A 24,754-nucleotide genomic window follows, 5' to 3' on the forward strand; every position below is an offset into this window, starting at 1 on the left:
TCATAACCAAAGTTAGAATTTTAAGCGAATATTTGCTTTTCACACTGTGCTTCTTTTATGTGGTAGAGCTAGGATGTACTTTTTGACTTGTTATTTGTAGCTAAAACCAAAAATTCTTCTGGTTTTAGTGTCCTGCTAAATCTCTTGTTTTAAAGATAAAGAGATTTGTACATTCTTCAAAAAATGAACATACAGAAAACATCAATCTTAGCAATTTCTGATAAAAAGAAAAAAGCACCCTGATTCTAACTTACCACTGATGTTTACTAAACTTTTAAGCTTTAAGTTATGTAACAGGATCATAATTTCTTTCCCCAGTTACTAACAGCGAGATTCTCTCAAATCCCCAAAAGGGAAGTCCAAATCACCATGCTGTAGATTCCTATGGCTTAACTTCTTCAGTGTTTCTCTGCAAAGGGGCCAGAATGATCCCAGTCTTCCTGTCTTCACTCTCAGAGCTGTAAAATTATGCTTTTCGATGTATTCTTGGACAAGTTCTCGTATCAAGTAGCAAACGTTCTGGCCCCTTCTGAGGGCTCTCCAGGTTTTTGTAGATAAAATATCATTAGTAATCCATTCATTCACTACACGAATGTTGCTCAGGTATTTTCACAATACATCAGATTCATGGATGAATTTCTGAGCGTCATTTCCAGCCCGAGTAATACATGTGAGCTCATAGTCTGCCATGATTTGGGTGATGTCTTCACTCTTCCACACACTGGGAACACCAAAGGACTCCAGTAAATCTGTCCTGTACAATAGCTTGACCTTTGTTGCACCTTTTCTTTTGGGCTCTAGGGATTTCATTTAACTAGGATCTTGTCTTTGTTCAGTCCACTTCCTCTTTTGTCCAGGCCTTTCTAGCATAGGCAAGTTCTGCTGATTATCAGTTATTAGCCTCTAGTTTCTCTTGATGGTGTATTAGCACCTTAACAGTCTCTATCCACTCCTTCCAAAGACTTTCCCATTCAATTTCCAACTTCCAGCCATTTGGAATTCTTGGTGGCAAGTTCTGACATGATGACCCAGCCACGGGCAGGAATGAATCCTTTCTTCTGGTGTGTGTTGCCAACAGGAGAGATTACGTCTTTGACAACTCTATATCATCCTGTTCCACTCATGTCGTCCTTGGCCAGTTCAAACAACCTGAGGTGTATGTTGGTGATAGGATTAAAAGAACCACAAGCAAAGAGAACCACTTCAGTCTTCTTTGAATTTTCTATGGTAAGAACTTGAAGTTGTTGATTTCAATGGAAAACTGTAATGCCTCCCTTGTCTTTTCCATGCTTCTGGATTTGTCGCCTTCCCTGAAGGCATGTCCAGATGCAGGGTTTTTCTTAAAGGTCCTCTCAGCCTCTCCAGGAAAAACCTTAGAAAGGCTGTGGTAGGCTCTAGGGAGAAATTGTTTCTCAAAGGAGAAAATGTTTCGTAATCTTTACAATTGCTGTTCTTTGGATGGGACCTTTTGCTTTTATTTTCTTTGATGCCCTTGAGAATTTGCTTGTGGTATAAGTTGGGTTCAGCAGACTGGCTTCATTTTGGGAAGATTTCAGGGGGCCAAGGCTCAGCTCAGCACTCCTGGGCCATGTGCTGTAACCCTGAAGGGCTGGAATATGGCCCACAGCTTTGTTCTGTGGCCTGTCAAGTTTAAATACCTGCTGTGCTAGAGGGGCTGAGGTGTTCCTGGTTGGCTGGCGACAACACTCCAATGGGAGGTGCTGGCAGAAGCACTTCACCAGAGTAGCGGCAGAGTGGTTTGTGATGTGCACTGGTGGCAGTGGGACAGTGAAGTCCACCCATGCATGTTGGCAAAACAACGGGGGGAGGCTTCACTTGGGTGCATACTGACGGGTCATTCTGCAGAAGCTCCTCAACAGATAGGCGGGATCTGCCAGCAAAGGGGCTTCGGCAGTGGCCACTGCGACGCACCCTAGTTGGGTATCTGAGGCTGTACTGCCAGTGGCACAGTGTAGGCAGTGCAGGCAAGTAGGCCTAGCCAGGCAGGGACCTCAAGAGAGACTGGCAGCTAGGGTGGCACTCAGATCAGAGTGGCCTTATCTTATGGGCAAAACAGCCTAGCTCTGTCAGCTCCAACATTCAACAAAGGCCAAACATTCCTAAGGAATGTGGCAAGCCTTGGGGGGTTGGCACTCCTGGTCATGATCCACTGCAGCCGTTCCCATGTCAACATTTCCGGGCTCCACATAGGTTGGAGTCCTGCCCCTGACAGCTCTACTAGCAGCTGTCTCTGCCAGCTCAAGTGTGGGGTCATGTGACCTCCTGCATGCAGCATTCTGGAGGTATGCTGAGAGTAGGCCACTACATGCCTGTTTAACTAATCCCTTCCCCAGGAGGCTTTGGGGGCCAGGAATGAGTTTTGGTGCTTGACAACCTCATTCAGAGTTCTCAGCTTCCTCCCCCTTTAGCCCAATTTCTGCATCCTCCCTTCATCCACTCTCAATGCCTAAAGATCTAAAGATCTGCTTGGGCTGTGCTGGTCTTCTTGATGGCCTGGTTTTTCAGTGGGAGTTGCTCTTCTTGGCTGCATCTAATCAGTCATCTTGGCCCTTCTTCTTTGCCTGTGGTGAATTTCATACCTTTATATGTTTTTATGTTGTTAGTGTTCTTTTGTTTCAAGTTGAAAAACTTTAACATTTCTTTTAAGGGAGGTCTAGTGGTAATGAACTCACACAGCTTTTGTTGGTCTGGAAAAGTCTTTCTCTTTCATTGCTAAAGGACAATTTGAGTATAGTGTTCTTGATTGACAAAGTCTGTCCCCTACCTTCCAGCCAACACTTTAAATATATCATCCCATGCTCTCCCGGCCTACCAGGTTTCTACTGTGAAATCTGCTGATAGCCTTTGGAGGTTTTCTTGTATATAAATGAGTCATTTTCTTCTTGCTACTTTCAAAATGGTCTGAAATTCCAGAATGGAAGGGGAGGTGCATACTTAAACATCAGGAATGAGATGGGGAAACTCAGTTTAATGGTCATCAAAGCCTACTATTACTTGAGCTGTATAATAAAATATTAAGCATGAAACTTTCTAGGCTTGCAGTAACAGATGTATTCATTCATTCATTCATTCATTCATTTAGAGATGGAGTTTTTCTCTGTTTTCCAGGCGGGAGTGCAATGGTGCGACATCAGCTCAGTGCAACCTCCGTCTCCTGGGTTCAAGCAATTGTCTCGCCTCAGCCTCCTGAGTAGCTGGGATTACAGGCACCCGCCACCACGACCGGCTAATTTTTGTATTTTTAGTAGAGGTGAGGCGCACCATACCTGGCTAATTTTTGTATTTCTAGTACAGTTGAGGTTTCACCATGTTGGCCAGGCTGGTCTCAAACTCTTGACCTCAGGTGATCCACCTGCATCAGCCTCCCAAAGTGCTAGGATTACAGGTGTGAACCACTGCATCCAGCCTAGCAATGGATTTCTTTTACGAGTCACTTGTGCTTTGGTTTTAATAATGACTGGTAATTTCCCTGTGTTGTGAGATATGACAGTGGTTTGGCACACACAGTATTAGCATTATTGTCATCTCTGTGTCTAGGTTTATGAGCAAGAAGACCCTTTGGCTAGCTCATGGGAACCTTGAGAAATGAGAATTAGACAAGGCTCAGTGGAAGAATGAAAGCTGTTGTCACTATGGAGCCATCTTGTATTTATTCTTCCTGTTTGCTAATTATTTTTTGTTTTCCTTTTCATAGCCCCCGTGGCAAACTCATGACCTTGTTGCTTTGCATTAAAAACTCTCAGCAGTTTTTTTTTCTGGTTCACTGAGTTCACAAGCACTGTCTGAGTGGCACCAAGCATTAAGGTTAATCTGAGCAATTCATTGGCCTTTTTATCTATGTGACCACCAGAAAATTTAGCAAAGCAAAACAACAACAACAACAATAACAAAAAGACATTATTAACTGATGCCTACAGACTATTCTCTTGCTCAGCAAATAACATTGAGCTCAAGTCAATATGGCTGCCACAGATCTAGTCCATAATATACCCCAAGGCTGAAATTATTGGAGCTCAATGGGCAGAACCTGGATATGAAAATTTGGGGCAAGTACTTGAAGCCGAATTCAGCTACTAATGGCAGAAAAAACAGGCAGACAAGTAAATTATGGTGTCCGAGAAGCACAGTGATAAATGATTTCTGAATCTTGCCCCTCCTATTGGAAGTACAGGGGCACCTGGTACTACTTTACAGGATGTTGAGTGTCATTGTCTGAGACTGAGAATGCAGAACGATGGGTGTATGAGTGCTGAGGAAGTCAGAAAGATTACCAGGTCTTAAAAGCAAGAGTAAAAATATTGTTTGGGATATGGAAGTAGGAGTTAAGAGTTTGAGGGAGAAGTTTCAGCAAGAGCAAAGTAAGAAAAATGGAGTGGAGCATGAGAAACTTATATTTAACATCCAGGAAGAGTGGGAGTCACTCCACCATTGTTCTGGTGGAAGCTGGATTAAAGATTAAGGAATTTGAGGGCAGTGGATGAAGAGTACTTTGTGAGCAGATATTATTGCCTCAATCTTGGGTTCTGTCTTCAGAAGCAGGCCTTCAGTTTTTGAAGAGAATTTCTGGGAGCTAGGTATAGTTTTTTCTTTGGAGTAAATGAGGGAAATAGGATGCTGGAGTAGGATTTCAATCACAGTGAAATTATGGAAGTTCAAATCTTGGATACAGGTGGAAACTTTCTTTTTCTTTTCAAACTTGTGTTCTTGAAAAGCAGAAACGTTTTCACAAAAATCATAGTATTCTAGATACCAAAACCAAAGTAATAATTTCAAGTACAAATTCATTACTTACTAAAGTTCATTAAGTCTTCATGTGGAATAGAATAGATTCCAAGACCTGGGGTATAATTGGACAGAGGCAGTCCCAGCAATGTATAGCGGAACATGCCCGACAGTTCAGAACAGTTTGTACAAGAATCATAATCAAGTGGGAACCAAATAATCGTTGGGCACCACTATACACAAAGAAAAAAATTACTAAAAAAAATTAGGTGTGTAAATGTGTGTGTTTGTGTGCATGTATGTGTGTATATACATGTACATTTGTGTGCGTATGTGCATGTGTGCACACACAAATTTACCTGGGAGGTGAGGGATAAGATGCACAAATAATACATATAAAGCTTGGTACAGCTTTTGTTTAGCTCTAAATCTAGTTGAGAAAATAAGTCATAATAAACACTCATATAAAAAAATAAACATGGCGATTAAGTGAAAAGAAGGTCAAGGTCACTGGGACTATGGTGTTCAGAGAAGCACTAACCAGAGAGGTATATTTGAAACCGAACTCAGTTGGAAATGTAGGATTTGGATAGGTAAAGAAGAGGAGAGAGGACATGAGTAGTGAGAGGAAAGGCGTTAGAAAAGAATGTGGAGGTGGAGGTGTGTTGACATGCCAGTGAAGATGCCACTATGACTGGCATGGAAGGTTTTGTAGGGGAGTAGTGTAGCTTAAGCCAAAAGGAAGACATGGAGTTCATGTTCTGAATTTAAACCATTGTTTTTGACTGTTTGTTACAGTTTGATGTTTAGCCCATCACAGCTACTTTTCTGTTGCTATTCTATTCATTTTGACTTCAACTAGAAATTATAGGGGATAAGGAGGTTTTAGGCAATAAATAGCTAATATTTTGGTGTATTGATTCTTGAAGGTATTTTTTAAATTTCTTAATTTTAGTGTTACAAAAGAGTGTTTGTTTGGTTTGTAGTACAACTAATAAGTGCATAAGAGGTTAAGTTGGAATTTGAACCTAGGTGGCCTTTTCTAAATCCTGTATTCTCTCCATATATGCTGACATCTAAATATCTATTCCTTGAACCTGTCTTGGCATTATATATATATATATATATATATATATATATATATATATATATATGTGTGTGTGTGTGTGTGTGTGTGTGTGTGTGTGTGTAAATATATATGCACACACATAAATGCCATGTACTGAGCTCTTGGTTGCGCAAGCACCATGCCAGGTATTTTCTACATTAGAATATACAAAAGTACATAAGGAATGTGTGTTTATTTGACCTGCATTTAATTGTACAAGAGTATAAAACCTTGTTTTCTTTTGTAAGAAGTCATCAATGAGTGAATGGCATTGTGTGTACACAAACTTTCAGCAGGGTGACAGATGACAGTGATTGACTGTGTGGGTGGGTATTCCAATGAATGCTGAAATGGGAATGATGTGTGCATAAGGTGTGTGAGAGGGAATGTGGTTGTCTTTGACCAAAGTCATTAGTCAGTTGCGTCTACATTAAGGATAATAGTGTGGTGATATGAGGGCACAGCAGTTGGAGGCTGGGTTTCCATTTGGAGGGTAGGGGATTCAATCAGAGTATATGGGTATGGCCTACTATCTTAAGATTATTGCTAAAGGCATAACAATTGATCTGTATGATAAGCCTGGGATAGTTTTCTCTCAGAGGCAAAAAAATCCCTAGTCAAATCTGCAAAAGAGTTGTTATGCTCTTTGTGTGTTGTGTGTGTGTGTGTGTGTGTGTGTGTGTGTGTGTGTGTGTCTTTCAAAGCCAGCAGTGAAAGGCCAAGTAAAGCACTGCAAGGCAACATAAATGATTTAAGACCCAACGATTTTGCCAGGGAAACATTCAAGACAGAGTCTAATCCTTTAATCTAACCCCAGTCTCTTTAAAAGCTTTGAGCTAGGAGTTGACTCAGCACGTCAGTGCCAAGAAGATCCATTGACCCTGAGTTCAGTGCTGAGAAATTGAGAAATGTTCTTTTTAATGTCTATTCAATAAATACAGCATCCACCTTGCAAGGGGCTGCACAATCCACTTCAAATCCATTATGGGATGTTCTTGTGGGCTGACAAGTTGTCCTGAGACAACAGTGGCCATGAGATGAGGTTAACCCTTTCTGTGGAATGTAAATCGTCACAGCCACTGCCATTGCTGGCTCTACTAAGACCTTGGAAAGAAGATGCTTGAATTGATATGAGAGCCTGGTGGTGTGCATTTCCCTTTAGACTAAGGCCACCTTTTACAGAATGCATAAACTCATACACGGATATCTACATATAACCTACAAAATAGTATTTTAAAAAACAAAAACAATGACAAAAGATGTTACATCTGTCCTTGTTACCACACTTGGAGATAGAGATCAGATTTCTCTCACCTCATTTGGCATGGAAAATCACTGTCATGTTGCTTGTGAATACTGTGGCTATGCTTTATAAATTCCTCATAAAAACATGTGAAAATGATGTGTGATAAAGAATAGTTGTGATAATAACAGGTAAATGGAGAAATCTAAGAAATGTGGTTTGGGTGCTGAAGTATTCGATTTTTGTGCACATTTCAGTGGTTTATGAGACAAATGGGAGAAAATATATAAAAACCAGGACAATTCCAAAAAATGTTTAATGTTGGCTAACTGTCCTGCTATGAGGCCACAGGGAAAAGCGACCTAGAAATAAACACACTGACAACTTTCTCCAGAGTTGGACCAAGTCAAGGCTGAGGCTCAGTGCTTTGGATTCTTTGCATTATAATAACACATTCTCTGGCATGAAATTATTCGGTTCACAGCAGAGTGTATATGTGTTGAATAAATATTTGTGGATTGATAGATAGCTGGTTTGCTGTATGTGTTACCACATTAACCAACATAGACTGATTGTCTATTGTTTGCCAAATTGCTCATCACTATCGATTCATTCATTTAGCAAGTTCTTATTGAGGACCTTCTAACTATCAAGGATCCATTAAAACTTAAAGTAGAGTTTTGGATGCTTGGGAGAGCCAAGATTATTTGCAGGGTTGCCAGACGTGCTTTCCTTGAAGCCGGTCTTATAGAATTTTATAGGTATTTTGTGAAAAATGGTTTCTATTGTCAAATCAGTTAGGGACACACTCATCAAAGTATAGAAGTGGTTTTTATCAGAATCCCTCTCCAATAATAAGCTTAATTGTCAATCTCAAGAAGGGGGTTACAACATGTAATGTTTAGCCAATTTTTGACCATAAAGTAGTCATTTTTCCAAAAAAAGGGATTTCTTAGAACTAGCATTCTGTAGAGCATACCTTGAAGAATGCTTTCCATTGAATTCAAGTATGATGACTTTCTGAAAGCAACTAGAAGAATTTTGCAGTCAACCTTGATTTTCTCCTTTGTGTCTGAGAAGTTGCTAGCAGTTTGCTTCAGTGGACTCTGAGGAGGCCAGATTTATGCCTCCCAACCGAGTAAAGTGACTTCAATGTACAGATTGCTGGTGTTGAGAAATGTAAGCTCTGGGGATAAGGGAGGGCTTAAGCAGCCAGGGAATATCTCAGCAGAAAAAATGACTACATGGCTCTGCCCTTCTCCATCCCTGCCATGTTCCCCCTGGGTCTATTTAGATCAGGGATAGAGCACTGTGTCCAGAGCTGGGCTGCCTGTTTGCAGGGTTAAGAGTGATTTCTTCTTTCGTTTTGCACTTTCATATGCCTCTCACTGCACACCCTCAGGCCAGGAGAAGAGGTCATATTAATACTTGTTTAAACTGACTTTGTCTCCCTTTTTGCAGAGGAAAGAGCTATCTCCATTATCCTAATCAGTGTTACCTAGTGAGCAGGTGTGGGAGAGAATGGACATTTATTATATTCCATGAGCCAGCTAGGCTGCTAGGCATTTTATACAGTCACTTTTGGGAGAGGTATTATTTTTGTCGTTTTAGAACCAGAGTTAACGTGAGTAATTTACTCTAGGTTATGAACTGGTGAATGGTAAAAATGGACTTGAATCTGGTTCTGACCGTTTCCAAACCACAATGCACTGTAAGCTAGATGCAGGTACGGTGCTTTACAGGAGGCAAAAAGTTCCACATGGGTTATTTCATTTGGATTCTGATCAGTTTTATTAAATCAGCTTGAAGATTAAAATAAAAATAGAAGAGATTCCCACTTATCCATGGTCACAAAGCAAGTCAAAGGCTCAATGAAAAAGATCCCTATCTAAGCTTGGGCTAGACATCCAATCTCAAAACAGAGGATGACTTAAGTTGTGTTTATAATAATCATGACTATCATTTGTAAATTCATAATAATTCATAAATAAAATCCACCTATTTAATCCTTAAACATTCTAAAAGTAGAATTTTATTTCTGTTTTATCTCAAAGAAGGAATATAGGGACAAAAAAAAAAAGAGCACTAAGAGATGTGATCATCAGTGCTAGATAACAGTGCTAACAATTTGGCAGTTACTATTTCATTTAATTTTCAATGATCTCATGAGCTGTTATTAACCCTGTTTTACAGAAGAGGAAAGTGAGGTTTCAAAAGCTTCAGGCTTCTTCAGATTCTAGAGCCTCAGTTGTTACGCACTGCCTGCCTGCCTCCCAAATTAAGACTCATCCTTAAGACTTCTGTTTCTGATTCATACTCTTTCCAGTATAGTCATAAACTGTCAAAAGATATGGATGTAAAGTGAGAGTAAATCAATAACCCAAGCACCTTCTCTATGAGAGAAATCATGTGTGTGCATGTCAAAATATGTGCATGTGTAAGGTCAGAAATGAAAACACAGCACACTGTGTCTTAAACAGTTCATTTGTTTTAGAACTGTGAGGTTGAGATTCTTTGTATGTCCCATAGCCATGGCTTTTGCTCACGGTTTAGTGAAATCCTGTCATGAGTCAATCTCTATATCCAAGTCCTGGTGAGTTTTTCCTGATTGATTAGGATGGAGTATCTGTGCCTTGATCAGAACTGCATATTGTGAATAGTGTGACAGCCCCGTGTATCACCCTGGGACTCCGACATTGCAGTAGCTGGAGTCCCAGATTGGATTGCGCCTGAGCATTGACAATCCAGTATTGATGTTCGTGTGACACTGGGAGCTACTGTAACAATCTTTATTTTATCTGTGGCCTTTGCTCTCGGGCTTGGGTTGAGCCCCCACAGGGCTACCATGATAATCAACACCTCTAATTAGTACTTAGAAATGTCTGGCTCCCACGGCTGTCATTAGAAGACAAGCTTGGTGTGCAAAATACGAAGCTCTTACATTTCCCCAGCAAAATCTTCCTTCCAGGCCTATGTCAGGGATCGGGCTTTCAACACTCTGCCAGCAGGAGAACCCCCTCCCTGCCCCTCTCATTTAGGAAGAGCCAAATTCAGAGGATGAAGTCTACTTAGGCAATTGGGAGGCTGGAAATTAGACATCGTGTCTCATACCTGCTTCTTTTGCTCACAAAGGCAGGTCCCTGATTTGGGTCTCCACCAACTCTCCACTGCAGTGATTGGGATGATGATGTGTACAGTGATCAATGCAAAAGAAAGCCACAGGAGAATCCTTCCTTCTGTTCCACCCTCTCGTTTTCCTTTTACAAATGAGATGGTGGAGAAAGACCTAAGCAGTCTCATATCTCAGTATTCAACAGGCCCAGGGGACCACCACAAAAGATGTTTCCATTCTACTCACTTCTATTCTTCCTCCAGCAGGGAGAGGCAACAAGACAGCTATACTGAGGAGGTTTTATATGGGGAGGGAAGTGATCCATTGGCAAGGATACCATAGCATACTCAAGAAGGGGCTGGCAGTTTACTTTCCAGAAACCATCACCAAGTCAAGTTTAAGCTAATGCTGATAACAATTTATTGCCATTGTCATTGCTGCAGAACACTGAGGCAGAGCACTAGGACACCCAGCTGCAGTGGATATCTATGACTCCTTCCTCTAATTGCATTGGCCTCTTTGACCAGCCGATGTCATATCATATCCCCAAACAATTTTTAGAGAGCCATTCTTAGATGACTTTTTTTATTTTGAAGGGCAAGTCAAGTGTAGGAAATAGTAAAAAAGGGAATGAGGGATAGTGAGGCTGGCCTAGACTACCACTGAAAGGGCTCTGCTGCTCTTCATTCTTGTTTCCATCACCATCCCCTTTCCAGTTTTGCAGCCACGGTGGATGGCTTTCTCCAGAACCAGATCCAGGGCAAAGTTTTGTGACTGGAAGAGAGGCTGAAAAAGCCCATTGTAACCTTCCTAATATTGCCAGGGATAGATGTAGGAGACTTGCTTTCTGGTCTTCTCTAATCTGCTCACTGCCAAAGTGTTCTGGTCCTAATTTTGGTTTCATATGAAGAAAACAACAATATTTACTTCCTGAAGACTGGAGGCAATGGCCTCTGAAAGCTCCTTCCAGTTTAAGGATTTAGGAAAATAAGCTTTTGCATCATTTCTTTCTTTCTTTCTTTCTTTTTTTTTTTTTTTTTTTTTTTTTTGAGACAAAGTCTCAATCTGTCACCCAGGCTGAAGTGCAGTGATGTGATCTCTGCTCACTGCAACCTCTGCCTCCTGAGTGATTCTCCTGCCTCAGCCTCCCAAGTAGCTGGAATTACAGGCATGCACCATACCCAGCTAATTTTTGTATTTTTAGTAGAGACAGGGTTTCACCATGTTGGCCAGGCTGGTCTCGAACTTCTTACCTCTGTTGATCCACCCACCTTGGCCTCCCAGAGTGCTGGGATTACAGGTGTGAGCCAGCGTGCCCAGCCCATCTTTTCATTCTTTTAAAAACAAATTTGACATCATTACCCTCATATGCAGAATAAAGCTTCAGTCTGGTGTCTACTTCCTCTTCTGAATACACCTGTGCAGCCCTAAGCTCGTTATCAAGATTGAAAGTGACCAGGTGCTACTCACAAATAACCGGTTTGTTACTGTTCTACACACACACACTCTCTCTCTCTCTCTCTGCCTGTCTCTCTTTCTGTCTCTCTCTCTCTTTCTCTCTGTCTCTCTCTCTTTCTCTTTAATTGAGATCTATTACCCTGACAATATTTTAAGTCAAAGAATTGCTAATAGTAGTGTTTCAGTTCTCTTATGAAGGGAGTATGATTCCTATTTAAATTCAGTTCTCAAGCACCTAATATTTATTAGGAATGATTCCAGGCGTCTTTTTGTATATGCTATCTCTTAAAGCTAATTTAGCACTCAAAATAAAAACTTGAGGTTCTTATTCTTTGTATTTTACACCTTAGGAAACTGAATTATAGAGAGAGTATAATTCGTTCAACATCACACAGGCATGGATTTTGGATTGAAGTACCTTTCTATTTTTCTTCAAACTAAACCACATGAAGATAGTTTATTTTTATTTTCCCACAAGGCTTAATCAGGCGCCACTTTGCTAAGAGCAGAAGAAGCAGTCCAGCAAGTAAGTGTCTGCTCACTGTGGAGTAGCAGGTGTAGTGTGGGAAGACAGGGATGCAGCCTAGTCTTGAACTCACAGGTGGTGGAACTAGGAACAGGCACCCAATCACTTGAGCCTCAATATTCTCTATAAAATACGGATTAATATACCTTCCTTAAAACTGATGGTAGTTGGTAATGAAGTAAAGTACCTGACAAATAGTAGGTACTCAATACAAATGATTTCCCTTTGGGGCAAGGATAAGTTTGTACTTCTGATAATAACAGCTAGTATTTCTGAGACATGACAGTCATATTTTACAACACACTTTCAGATATTCTTTTTTTTTTTTTTGAGATGGATTCTAGCTCTGTTGTCCAGGCTGGAGTGCAGTGGTGCAATCTCGGCTCACTGCAACCCCTGCCTCCTGGGTTCAAGAGATTCTTCTGCCTCAGCCTCCGGAGTAGCTGGGACTACAGGCATACACCCCCATGCTCAGCTAATTTTTTTGTATTTTTAGTAGAGATGGGGTTTCACTATATTGGCCAGGCTGGTCTCAAACTTCTGACCTCAGGTGATCTGCCTGCCTCGGCCTCCCAAAGTGCTGGTATTATAGGCCTGAGCCACTGCGTCTGGCCCAGATATTCTTTACTCTGTCACCTCACCCTTCTGGACAAGTAAGTATCAGGGGTAGTCACAGACTAAGTATTTTCATATTGTCACGTATCAAGTAGTTTATTCTGAAAGAATAAAAAATAGAACTAGTGGATACGGCAGACTTGGAAATGGGGGGATGTGATGTCGTTTTCTTGACTGAGTACCTGGGAAAAGTAGGGGGTGGGAAATTAGCTTTCTGCTTTTTATATCCAATTGAGGCATTCATGTTAGTTTCCACACCTGCCTTGTCAATATGACCAGGATGAATCCTGTTTTGTCTGTTTACTTGATATTTACCCACGTCTGCGATCAACAAGAAAACACATCTCAGCATCTCACTTGGCAAGAGGAAGAATTGAGGCAGCACAGCAGCTGTCATATTTATTTCAGTGGCAAAGCAGGTCAGGAAAATTGATAAAATTAATCATACAAACTAACAAACATCAGGAGTGAGAACGTGAAGGAACAGATGAGTTCTTGCTTCAGTCCAGGCTGCACCTGCCCTTAGTTCTAATGGAATCTGTGCAATCAGCTGATGAAAGCAAGGAAGGAGGGAGTTGTGGCAATGGAAATAAAGGCCTGAAGAGAAATGGAAACATGAGCAATTATTGGGGCAGGTCTTAGTCTGTGGACCTGTGGTGTCTGCGAAACTCTATTAAGTTGTCTGAGGCTGTGCGAAATCCATCTTTAGGTGTCCCGTGAAGAGAATAAGTTCAGGACCTAACACTGGCTTGGATCTATGGCAAGTGATCCTAAGTTATTTGGGCAGCATTTCTTTCTTGTTATAAGAGGAAGCACGGCCGTTACTGCAGTAGTTTTTGACTCCAGAAATACTTTAGTGTCACTTGGAGAGCTTTTAAAAATACTGATACCCTCTGACTCAACCCCAGATGAATTGAATCAGGGCCCAGGCATTGATGATTTTTATAAACTCTCCAGGTGAATTCTAAAAGGAAGTCAGGGCTGAGAGTTCCTGGCCTATAGCAGTGGTTCACAAACATTGGCATTCATCAGCATCATTTGGAGGGCATGTTAAAATGGAGATTGCTGGGTCCCATGTCTGGTTTTTGATTCAGTAGCTCTGGTTTGGGCTCAAGAACTTTTATTTCTAATAAACTCCAGGGGATTATACTTTGAGAGCCACTGACTAGAAGAAATGGCCCGAGGTTCTTTTTCTGACCCTGTATTAGTCTGTTCTCACAATGCAAATAAAGACATACCCAAGATTGGGTAATTTATAAGAAAAAGGGGTTTAATGGACTCACAGTTGCATTTGGCTGGGGAAGCCTCACTATCACAGTGGAAGGCAAAAGGCATGTCTTACATGGCAGCAGGCAAGGGAGAGATGATAGCCAAGTGAAACTGCCTTATAAAACCATCAGATCTCCTGAGGCTTATTCACTACCAGGAGAACAGTATGGGGGAAACTGCCCCCATGATTCAATTATCTCCCACCTGGTCCCTCCCACAACACATGGGAAATTTAGGAACTATAATTCAAGTTGAGATGTGGGTGAGGACAGCCAAACCAACATTTATTAGCTGATTTACCTTAGCAAGTCATTTAGTTTCTTAAACTCGCAATTATAATAATTATCATCTTTGTTATCTCAAAGACTTTGGTAGATCAGCTGAGTTAATATGTTTGGTAATACTTTGTAAATTATAAAACCTAGGATAAAAATTAGGTTTTACTAATTTCTGTTCAAATTCTCATTATGCTTTGGGCTGTAGATCTAACTATGATTGTGACAACTTGAGACGAGAGCCATTCGTTCACCAAAAAGGTAATTAATAAGTACCATTATATACCCAGCCCTGGATTGAATGCTGGAGATAACAATGACCATGACAAATGTATCTCTTCCCTCATGAAGCTTGTTTTCTGGTGTAGGGCCAAATTCACCTCGTTTTGTATGGCCAGTGAACTAGCTGTGATTTTTACATTTTTATAATTGTTAAAAAAAAACTGGAAAATTATTTTTCGATGCACATAAACTACATGGCATTCAAATTTCAGTGTCCATAAGAATGGTCATTCATTTTTATATTTTTAACAGCTGCTTTCATATTATAATGGTCAAATAGAGCAGCTTCACAAAGAATGTATGGCCCACAAGGCCTAAAATATCTACTATCTGATCCTTTACAGAAAGTGTGTGAACTCCTAGTGACAGAGTTAATTTCCACTGTAGCAGAAGCTGGAGGGGAAGCAAAAAAATTCAGCATAGCATAACAGGAGTGGGATGTACTTCAGGCTTAGGTTCTTTTTTTTTTTTGAGACAGAGTCTCACTTTGTCTCCCAGGCTAGAGTTCATACAACCTCTGCCTTCTGGGTTCAAGCCATTTTTCTGCCTCAGCCTCCCAAGTAGCTGGGACTACAGGCATGGGCTACCATGCCTGGCTAACTTTTGTATTTTTAGTAGAAAGGGGATTTCACCATTTTGAACTCCTGACCTCAGGTGACCCACCCACCTCACCCTCTCAAAGTTCTGGGATTACAGGCATGACCCACCATGCCCGGCCAAAAATAGCTAACTCTTTTTGAGTAGTTACTATGTGCCAAGTGTTGTTCTAAGGACAGTACAATCTACAAAGCAATGCTATTAGATATTGTTATTATTATCCTCATTTTACTGATGACAAAAGTAAGTTACAGAGATGTTAATCACCTAATGTCATGCAGCTGGGAAAGTCAAACCTGGGATTTGAACACAGAGTGTGACTTCTCAATTGTTTTATTTATTTTTAACTCTTATTTTAGTTTCAGGGGCACATGTGCAAGTCTGTTATATAGATAAATTGAATGTCATGGGGGGCTTTGATGTACTGATTCTTTTATTAGCCAGGTAATAAGCCTAGTACTTGACAGGTACTTTGTCAATCCTCACCCTCCTCCCACCCTCCCCATCAAGTAGGCCTCAGTGTCTGTTGTTCCCTCATGTGTCCATGTGTACTCAGTGTTTAGCTCCCATTTACAAGTGAAAACACGTGGTATTTGGTTTTCTGTTCCTGTGTTAGTTTGCTTAGGATAATGGCCTCCAGCTCCATCCAGGTTGCTACAAAGGTCATGATACCATTCCTTTTTTATGGCTCTGTAGTATTTCATGGTGTATATATTCCAAATTTTCTTTATCCAGTCTACTGTTGATGGACATTTGAGTGGATTCCAAGTATTTGTTATTGTGAATAGTGCTGTGATAAATATATTTATGCAAGTGTCTTTATGGTAGAAGGATTTATATTCCTTTGGGTATTTACCGACTAATGAGATTGCTGGGTCAAATGGTACTTCTGTTTAAAGTTCTTTGAAAAATTGCCACATTGCTTTCCACGATGGCTAATTTACCTCCCATCAGGAGTATATAAACATTTTCTTTTCTCCTCAACCTCACCAGCATCTGTTATTTTTTGACTTTTTAGTAACAGCCATTCTGACTGGTATGAGATAGTATCTCACTGTGGTTTGGATTTGCATTTCTCTAGTGATTAGTGATGTTGAGCATTTTTTCATGTGCTTGTTGGCTGCATGTATGTCTTTTTTTGAAAAGTGTCTGTTCGTGTCCTTTGCCTACTTTTTAATGGGTTTGTTTGTTTTCTTGTAAATTTGTTGAAGTTCTTTATAGTTACAGAATATTAGACCTTTGTCAAATGCGTAGTTTGCAGATATTTTCTCCCATTCCGTAGATTGTCCTTTTACTCTGTTGATCATATCTTTTGCCATGCGGAAGCTCTCCAGTTTAGTTAGGTCCCGCTGGCCAATTTTTGTTTTTGTTGCAATTGCTTTTGGCATTTTCATCATGAGGTTATTGCTAGTTCCTATGTCCAGAATGGCATTTCCTGGGTTATCTTCCAGGGTTATTATAGTTTTCCATTCAAGTCTTTAATCCACCTTGAGTTGATTTTTGTTTATGGTATAAGGAAAGGGTACAACTTTAATCTTCCGCATATGGCTAATCAGTTATCCCAGGACTACTTATTGAATAGGGTGCCCTTTCCCATTGCTTGTTTTTGTCAACTTTGTCAAATATCAGATGGTAGTAGGTGTGTGGTTTTATTTCTGAGCTGACTACTCTGTTCCATCAATCTGTGTGTCTGTTTTCGTGCCAGTCCGATGTTGTTTTGGTTACTGTACACAGGTAGTACAGTTTGAAGCTGGGTAATGTGATGCCTCCAGTTTTGTTCTTTCCACTTAAGATGCCTTTCTCTGTCGTTTCGAAAGTGTAATAAGAGGAGAAACAAGCCAATGGGAAAGCTATTCCTCAAGTCTAAGCAAGAGGTAGTATAGACTGATCTGAAAAGTTGTAGAGGAGATGGGCAGAAATAGACAAGGCTGAGATACAAGAGGATCTGTGATTGTCTAGCTATGAGGAGAAAGAGAGAGAAGGACAAAGAGTGTAAAAGTTTCAGGTGGATAGGTGGTGTATTCATTGACAATGTCATGGCCAGAAACCTTGTCAGATGATATACTTTGATTTGGGCCAGTAACTGCAAATGCATGCAAATACATATTTGTCTCTTACTCCCCTTAGGACTGTAACAACCCTTTGAGAGCAGAGATAATGCCCCCTCCATCTATCTCCAGCCTGCAATGCAGTGTATGGCACATTATAGTTGTCCAATTAGAATTTTAACGAATTTTAGTATTTTATTCATGTTGCACAAATATAGACTGGTTAGGCTAAGCCAAACTAAATTTTGTCTAGCACACTGATATTTCAGTGTTTGAACCTTAGTATTAAGGTGGATTAATTTATTTTGGGATTTTTGTATGTTTGTTTGGTTTCGTCACGTCTAAAACTCTTACCTGACCAGTTCTTCACATTGTCTGTGTATTCTTCAAAGTACTTGTATCTCTTAAACTTAAACATAAAACGGTGACAAGAGCACTTAGAAATGTATGGACCTACAGATCCTTCAATTGCATCTCACGGATGAGGATCAGGTCCATTTGAAACAATTAAAGCAAGATCAGTTGAGACCATTGTGGATCCTCAGTGACCCTTCCATTCCCTCGATTCTGATGCCATGACCCCTCCCGACTCACTGGACCCCTTCACATTCTCCAAGATGTCACCCATAGGTTGCCAGGCAACGCTAACCAGACTGGTTTTTACCCTGCAGTTAGGCATCAGCTGCTGTCATCACATTTTAAGTTATTATTACTATTTAGCAAAACAATGGCTATGGCTTGTGTAGCTCTCAGTGGGGTACCCTCTCTGGAGAAAATGCTCATGTAGATTTCCTGGGAAACTAATTTATTTTCTTTTCTTAAAACATAACACAGTTAGGCCTGTATAGATAGAAAAGGTCTAGGATGGGGTGGAAGGGAGTGTGGTGCTGGACTGATGAAAAGACACAACACAGGCAGTCTTGAGCAGATAATCAGTATGTGCAAATTATACGTAGGAATGGAGCAGAAGACACATTTATTTTCTGACAGTTGCTAAGACTACCAGTGCTTTGTTAAGTTCCTGAGTATGAGCCTGAACTTGAATTAGAGAAACTGTGTACCCAGGAGCCAAGCTTTCAATATTGAGGATGGACTCAATAAGCAGGGTTTTCATTTCCTAGAGTTTCAGGGATTTTTTGTTTTTAATTCTTTACCAATGTCTGACTAACAAAACCACAGCACAATACCTTGATCATACTCTTTACTTGGTAAATATTTGTGGATTTGGGGTGTTAATATAACAAACTTTTTTCATTGTACTTAGAGCTTGAATTTATCAATCAGCAGTCAAACGTGTGTAAGCTGCTGCTGTTTGTCCTTCGATGTGCCAGAGACTCCAAGATACACAAAGAGGTAGAAGACCTGACTGTGTAATTAAGTGTACAGCTTATTTGAAACCATAAATAAAACAAGAGTTAGCACTGTGCCTACTATGGGTCAGGCACAATGATAAACACTTTTAGCCCGTCTCTGGTCTTGGTAGGTGTTGTTGCCTGTGTCACTCTGTCCAAGGTCACATAGCTGTTTATTGAGGGAATCAAACTCTATACCAGGTTGGCCTGGATCCAAAGCCCTCATATTTTTTCCTGTGTCTGTGGTACTAGCACACATGAATATACCTAAACACACACACACACACACACACACACACACACACACACACACACACGAATATGAATATGAATACACCTATATGTGTGTGTGTGTGTGTGTGTCTGTGTGTCTGTGTGTATGTTCATGTGTGCTAATGCCACAGGCACAGGAAATACATATATACTCACAAGTGTACACACACACACATATGCATATATATGTATATGCATCCATTCGGTTATTCATCTAATATCTGTAAGAGTTTAACATATACCTGCAAAGAGAGGGAGAGAAAGACATGGTGCACCTATTGGACAACACGAACTTCTTGCCTTAATGCAGCTCACATTCCAATGGGAAGGCAGACAAGTAAGTAACCAAGCAAATACGCACAAGGATGAGCAAGCGAGCATCTATAATTTCTGATGGTAAAATATGCTATGACAAAACTGAAGGAGGCTAAGAGGACAGGTCATTAAAATGACTTGCTCCAGTTTTCCTATTGTAAACCCAGGATTGCTGACTTCTAGTCCAGGATACTTTCTACTTTCTGATACCCTGGAACAAACAAAATCTCAAAGCATTCCCAATCATCAGCATGGGATTTAGACTCTTTAATTTGCTAATTGTGTTTTCTTTAATATCACAGTATGATACTCCATTTAGAATTAGGACAAATAACTTTGAGATAGAAAGTCAAACCAAAACCGTATCTTTGTGATGTATGTAACTCAACCATCTGCCTACTATTACAAGCCCAATTCTTTGCTAATATTGATAGCCGTGATAACAGCAGTAATAACACAACACACATTTTTGAGTGCACACTATATAATAGGTCCTGTGCTACTAGTGAAAACAACAAACAGAAAACCTTGCTTTCACCTAGTGTATTATGACTGAGAAGGGAAGCGGCACTAAAGGTCTTTTAAATTCTCTTATCTATGCCTTATCTCCCCCACCCTGCCAAATAATGCAAAATTGAAAGTAGAACAACATTGCTGCCAATGCAAAGAGTAATTCCAATATTAAAGAACAACAACCCAGGAAGACACAATCACTAACAAGCGGTAAAAAAAAAAGGCAGGCAAACCCTTGTATAAAATCTTGCTGACAAGTGCTATTAAATATTAATTCTGTAGACCGTGGAGACATCATTAAACAAACATATACACCCTGATGCTGAATGTGCACTGGTCCCAGCATTTGTTTTACACATGGTTGTTGGCTAGGTGTAGTCTTTTGTGTTGCTTTACCAAGCAGAAGACAATTTTCTCCCTACTTCCATTAATTGTAACCTTACACATCGCTGAAATTCTCATTGCCTTTTTGGTTATTTGTCTTGTCTTTGCCTTTCGTTTAATTGGAAAGACATTTTTTAGGGAGAATGAAGGGAGTTACCTGTTTTAAGACTGTCATGCATGGATAAAAACGTTTCATGTTTTAGATAGTGATCTAGATTTAAAGAACCAGTGCTACATGCGGGGCATTTAGAGAAAGTCGGGCACTGCGTGACCTTTGCCAGTTTAATACCACTTTCCAACTTCTCCTCAAGACTCTTCAATAAAGATCCTAAATTTTAGGGAAGAAAAGAAATTCTAACCCACAGAAACTAGCAAAGCTTATCTATTCAGTTTATTCCTAAAATAGGAATGTGATTTAAATACCATAGATGTGAAGGGACAACTGCACCACACTTGGAATCAGAGTCACGGAGCTACAAAGGGCCCTAGCATTTAGTACAGTGGTTCTCAAACTTTAGCGACATCAAAACATCCTTTTTAAGGTGCAGTTTGTCATCCCCCACTGCCAGAGTTTCTGACTCAGTAGGACTGGGTGGAGGCTTGAGAATCTGTATTTCTCGTAAGTTTCCAGGTGGTGCAGATGCTGCTGTTTAGGGACCAGTTTGAGAATCATCCATCCAGTCCAACCCTCACTTTGTACAGATCAGAAAACAGACTTGGAGAAGTTACTGCAATTTGCCTAAGGTTACCCTTTAGCTAACAGCTAATCCTCCACTGTAACATAAGTTTCTGGGCCCTACACCATGCTTTTTCCACTTCACTGTGGAGAATTTTAGAGATGTTACAGGAAGATCACTAACCATGCTATTCTGTCAGGTTTAGTCATTCTACTGAGGAATCTGAGAACCATTCAGTGAAAGAGTGGGAGGGGATCTAAGGGATCCCCCAGTCTTACTGCTCTCTTGCATGGTAATAACCAAGCTTTGGATGTGACATGTTCACGGCTGCCTCACTATGCAGCGACTGAGATGGAATCCAAATCCAGCTCTCCAGAATCCCAGAGTGGGCTTTCTCTGCCCTGCATCTCACTGGTTGAGGCAACCACGGTCAGCCTCTTGTGCAAGATGTTGGGACCAACTGCCAAAATGGTGACCATTATCGCCCACTTTCAAGGAAGCCATCAAGTACATCCATAGCCTGGATTTACATTTCAAAACCTAGGGAGTATAAAGGAGCTCTCCAGGCTGCCTCATGGCCTTCTTGGGCCTTTTGTCTTCATGGACCCCGTCCTTCATGGGAGGCTGAGGAGGGTGGATCACGAGGTCACGAGTTCAAGGCCAGCATGGCCAAGATGGTGAAACCCCGTCTCTACTCAAAATACAAAAATTAGCCAGGCGTGGTGGTGCACACCTGTAATCCCAGCTACTCGGGAGGCTGAGGCAGAGAATTGCTTGAACCCGGGAAGTCGAGGTTGCAGTGAGCCGAGATCGTGCCACTGCACTCCAGTCCAGGCGACACAGCGAGACTCCGTCTCCAAAAAAAAAAAAAAAAAAAAAGTAATAAACATGTTAGCCAGGCGTCATGGGTGGTGTGTGCCTGTAGTCCTAGCTACTCGGGAAACCGAGGCAGGAGAATTGCATGAGCCCGGGAGGCCGCGGCTGCAGCAAGCCGAGATTGCGCCGCCGCACCACAGCCTGGGCGACAGTGAGACTCCATCTCAAAAAATAAAATAAAATAAAAACAAAGTAATAAATACGACCTTTTATGACTGCGTTGGCAGAAAAACACACATAATCCAGGCTGGCTCCATTATTATACATCCACTATTATTTCTAATGATTTTAACATAAATTAAAACGGAAACATTTTCGTGGGCTCTTCCGGGTACCGAAGGCCCCAGGCGCGGTGCCACCGGTGCGTAATGGCTCAGTGGGCCCTGGGCTGTGGGCGATTCAGCTCCGGGATTTGCCCTGAGGACGAGGGCCTTTGGGTCCGATTCTGGGGGCAGCAGCCACCGCCAGGCCGCCCCACGCAGCTCTCAGGTGGAGCAGCCCGGGCGCCTGCGGAGGCTCCGGGGCGGCGGCGGCGCGCAGAGGAGCGGCCGGGCTCCGCGATCCCCGGGCGGCAGGGCGGCCCCAGTGCGGGTGGCAGGGACAGCGGCCCCGGCAACCTGCTTACGCCGCGGAGGCGCGGCCCGGGCTCCCCGGACGCGGGCACACAACAGAGGGGAACGCGGCGCAGGATTTTTTTTTTTTTTTTTTTTGCATACAATTATAGTGATGGCATCATTTTTTTTGAAATAGACTGTCCATAAATGTCACTGAAAATCCGAGTCTCCTTTTATTAAAACTGAAAAATGTGTATAAATGTAAATAACAAATGACTGATACAGGGATAAGAACACCACAGCGGCTGCTGGCGTCTCTCTTCTTTCTCTCTTTTTTTCTCTCCTCCTCATGTAATTTGCATTAATAAAGAGGCTGTTCCTTGTCGGAATGTGTTTCATCCGGTTTAAAATCCCAGGGCGATCCACTAGGAAGAGCTCTGGGAGAATCCAACTGTCAGAGCCGACAAGACAAATGAATCCCGGTGTCAGGAGCGTGTGGTTCAACGATGACAGATTGAGAAGAACTGTCCCCCTCTCGACAGGCGGGCTTCATTTTCAAATTAATAAATCTGAATAAAATATTTTTCCTTTCATTACGAGCGGAGCCTGTTTGACAGTTCCAGTGACAGGAGGGAGTAGCAGTGTTGATGAGAACAGTTTGCATGAATTCCACCTGGGCTTTTTCTGTTTTATTTTTACCTGCAATCTCTTCCCTGTTTGCCTCTCTCCTTACCCCCTCCCGCACCTCCCATATTTTCCTTTTCCCCTCCCTTCTATTCCATTCTATCTTCTGTTCCCCTCATATTCTTGTCTCATGATCTTTCCCTGCACTTCGTTCCCCTCTTCACCATTCTGGCTCTCTGAAATGTCACCCTCTTCTATTTTTTTTGCTATTCTTTTTATTCACCCACAGGCAATTGCCCTGATTAAAGGCCAGAGCATTATTTCACTTTTTAAAATGCCCACAACTAATTATTATGAAATGTTTTCTTTATTCCTGTGTTTGCTTAGTGCTGCTTATATTATGATAATAGCTCAAGTCTAGGCTAGAGGAAATAGGCGATTTCTCTAATTTATAATTTCACCTTAGGAAACAATCCTCATCATTTTCTCCTCATGCAAAAATAAAAGCAACCCTTCCAAACAAACAGACAAAAAAAAAAAAAAAAATCCCTTTGTTGTCGGTTTCCCTCCCAAAGCCAAAGGGATGAGATCGTATATACCTTAGGAATTGTATCTGCATTGGCAAATCTTAATGCATGGGGTGACAGGCTGTTCCTCTTAAATAATTTAGGAGCACTTTCTGGGAAACAATATGTGATCATTAGAGAAATACTATTGAGAAAAGTGACTTCTTGATAACAGAGGGTTTTTTGTTTTTGCATTTGGTAGAGAATCCAGTAACAGCAGGCAACTTTCAGTGTCCTGGTTCTGCTGCCTAAGATGCACAGAGTTGGAGAAAAATTAATCTGAGTGCAGCAGTGAATGACTCCCAAATCCCCCCCCCCCCCCCCTTAAATGCAGAACTCTCTGCTCTCCTCCCTCCTTACCCTGGAAGGAAGGAAGGAAGGAGACCTGCCAAAGCCACCACAAGAAAATAGTAGGCGCGCCAGGAGATCCTGAGGTTTTAGCTCGAGGGTCTGCTCTCTAACCCTGATTTGTTATTTTCTGCCCATCTGTTGTTCCTACTCCTTCCCATCCCTCCACAAAGTGATGGCTTTGCTGTGCAATTTTATAGGGCAGACATAGGTCCCAGGGTTGTACCTTTGATGTATACCATGGAACACCTGCTGCTGTAACTCCTAGCAGTCTCTGAGAACACAGGCCATAAAGGTACCAAGCTTGTGTTGTGGTAAATGTAGATAGACTCTTCAAGCAACAATGTGAGATTGTATAAGCTTAGAGGGGAAAGGCATGTATTATATATATGTGTATATATAGGTGTACTCATATAAAATATGTAAATATCATTTTGGATTGATATTTTGATTATTCAAGTAGTACAAATTAAAAGCAAAAAATTAGCAGGGCCTTCTAATAACCATGTTTAATCAAGTATGGCAAACTGCACTAGATAGAAAGACGGAGATTCATACTCAAATATCTCAGAGAGATGACTTCTAGCTCTAATTTTGTTGAAATCCTAGCTTAATTACTATGATAAATATAAGAGCCATCTATACTAAAAGGTCCAAAGCAAGTCATTACCTGGAGGATGGGAAGAAGTCTGATGGTCAGCATCAAGATTCTAGAAATTCTTACATAAGTTGTTATTGTTGCCTTATCATGCATTTCCTCATTTGCACTTTTCCCACATAGATCAAAAATATCGTTCTGCTAATACTGTTAGTGACTTCAAAACACAGTTTCCAGCCATGCACGGTGGCTTACACCTGTATTCCTAGCACTTTGAGAGGCCAAGGTGGGTGGATCACCTGAGGTCAGGAGTTTGAGACCAGCCTGGCTAACATGGCAAAACCCTGTGTCTACTCAAAATACAAAAATTAGCCTGGCATGGTGGTGGGCATTTATAA

The 24,754-nt window shown here is 41.2% G+C and overlaps 1 pseudogene; it reads right to left on the minus strand.

The window, feature by feature from the left end:
* Window positions 1–382: 382 nt before the first annotated feature.
* Window positions 383–21,269, minus strand: LOC116559965 (annotated as a pseudogene).
* Window positions 21,270–24,754: the final 3,485 nt, after the last annotated feature.

This window comes from Sapajus apella, unplaced genomic scaffold (assembly GCF_009761245.1).
Source record: "Sapajus apella isolate SASKATOON/1434 unplaced genomic scaffold, GSC_monkey_1.0 scaffold25, whole genome shotgun sequence".
Classification (NCBI taxonomy): domain Eukaryota; kingdom Metazoa; phylum Chordata; class Mammalia; order Primates; family Cebidae; genus Sapajus; species Sapajus apella.